Raw genomic sequence first — 2215 nt, 5'->3', positions numbered from 1 at the left:
GGAGGCTGGCATGTGAGTGGAGATGAGGGCAGGGGTAGAAGAGGCCAGTGGGTGTTTGGGCCAGGGACAGGTTCTGAAATCGAGGTTGCCTGGCTCTAATAACCACCCTTGTTTATCCATCTTCTCCCTGCTACCTGTTTCACACCCATCATCATTAATCTATACAGGTACTCGGATGCAAATCCCTGCTCCGCCATGGACTAACTGTGACCTTAGACGAGAGACTTGCCTCTCTGGACCTGTTTCTTCACCAGCAAAATGGCTGCCAAGGGGATGACAGCACTCACCTTGTGGGCTGATAGTGCAGATCAAATGAGAGAAGACACGCAGAGCATTTATGTGCCTGTCATAGAGTGTCTGTAAAATTAGCACATTAAAATTTAAAAGACTAATGAGGTAGGTATGTGGTGAGACTTCAGGGGCGCCTCAGAGGCTCTGAGAGGTGGAGCAACTTGGCGAAGGTCACACAGCAGGAAAATGGCCGAGCGGAGCTCAGAGCCTCCTGACCGTCCAGAACTGCTATTCTTCCCACTTTTTGTTGCTGAGTGGTGTGTCACTGGCCTTATGGGAGCTCTTGTGAAGCCTGAAGTGGCCGGAGAAGCAGGGCTGTAGCTCACCCTCGGCCCAGCCCAGGGGGCAGGGGTTTGGCACAGAGCCGGGACCCACCTGGGCTGTGGCTGGGCAGGAAGTGGTCCAGGAAGGCTGGCTTTTTCCTCCGCCGCTTGCTCTCGATGCCATGGGGGTCTGAGGGAGGGCAGAGATGAGGACCCCTAGAACCCGACAGCCCCTCCTCCCAGCCTGGGGCAGGGCAGGGCAGGGGGGTCAATCATCCCCTCCCAGGGGAAGGGGCAGGGGGGACACACCAGAGCTGTTCAGCTCCCCAAGGACATCGGGCATGCCCCGTTTCCGCTTCTTGTCCACGCCGTAGCTGTCTGTTCAGGAAACAGCAGGGACACACAAAGTAACGCATCAATATAAACAACTAAGAATTAATTTCAGAGACCGTTTAGGAAGTTGTGAGGCTGTTCCAGTTCTTGGCCGACCAATGCAAATAGATGTCCACATCTTACTCAGAGTAAAACTCAAATCCTCTTCTAGCCACACTGGTCTTTGTTATTCCTGGAATACCCCGGGCACCGTCCTGTCGCAGGGCCTTTGCACCTGCTGTTCTAGCTGCTTAAAAAAACTCTTCCTCAACTCCCGCCCCTTCTCTGGAGAATTATTTAGTTATCCTCCCATCATCAGCTCAGCCGTCCCCTCCTCCAAGAAACCCTCTCTGAGCCCTAAGCCTGGTTTGGATGCCCGCTCTGGGCAATCGAAATCCCCTAAGCATTTCCACCTCTGTCCTGCCCTCACTTGTTGTCACTGTACGGGAATAGGTCTGTCATAGGAACTGGGAGACTCAGGAGGACAGGGCTGTGGCTATTTGGTCACCACTGTGTCCCCAGTACTACCCAGCATAGGGCTAGGCGTGAGCAGTCGTGGCGAGGGGAGGAATGATCAAATCCTCCCCAAAATGCCATGAGGTGGTGGAACTATTATTATTATTTCATTTTCGCCGGGGAGGAGATTAAGGCTCTGAGAGGTTAAGGTCACACAGCCGGTAAGCGGCAGAGCCAGGATTCGAACCCCAGTCTGTGTAACTATAAGCCTGCATTCCACTTCTGCCTCTTCCCCTTGCTGATCTGGGTCTCCCCCGGCAAGGCCGAAGACCTAGTCTCTGGAGCAGTGGGTCCCCCTGACTTGCTGTGGTTACCGTGGTCCCGGGGCAGGTATGTGAAGGGCAGGGGCTCGCTGCAGACGCCGTCAGTGAGCCGCTGCAGGAAGACGTTGACTGTCACCGGCTCGACGATCTCCAGGTCCTCGTAGGGCGGCGTCTTGAACACGATGGCAATCTGGCGGTGCACGTCGGCCTGGGAGAAGTCGGCGCGGCCCTCCCAGGAGGCCCTGCTGAACACCACGGATATGTCCTCTGCAGGAGAGCGGGGCCATCAGCTGAGCCCGGATGCCAGCCCGCCAGGCCCCCAGCTCACTCGGTCTCCCCCAAATCAATACAAACATTCCTAAGAATGAAACTAATCATAGTGGCAGCTAACCTTCTATTGAGTGCACACCATGTTTCACTCACTAACTGTTACATACATTTTTATGTATTAGCTCGTTTAATCCTTTTAACGACCTGAAAGGCAAGTAGAGTCGATGTTCTCACCGTGTT

At 54.4% G+C, this 2215-nt stretch overlaps 1 long non-coding RNA gene across 1 annotated transcript; it reads right to left on the bottom strand.

The window, feature by feature from the left end:
• Positions 1-6: 6 nt before the first annotated feature.
• Positions 7-2002, bottom strand: LOC105310890. The gene is made up of 3 exons (XR_897569.2): positions 1757-2002; positions 864-932; positions 7-744 (listed from the first exon to the last, which is right to left on the bottom strand). It is a non-coding gene; the product is annotated as an uncharacterized LOC105310890 (long non-coding RNA).
• Between the last annotated feature and the right edge of the window lie 213 nt (positions 2003-2215).

The sequence above is a fragment of the Pteropus vampyrus genome, unplaced genomic scaffold (assembly GCF_000151845.1).
Source record: "Pteropus vampyrus isolate Shadow unplaced genomic scaffold, Pvam_2.0 Scaffold15004, whole genome shotgun sequence".
Classification (NCBI taxonomy): domain Eukaryota; kingdom Metazoa; phylum Chordata; class Mammalia; order Chiroptera; family Pteropodidae; genus Pteropus; species Pteropus vampyrus.
This window is presented reverse-complemented; position numbering and strand designations above follow the sequence as displayed.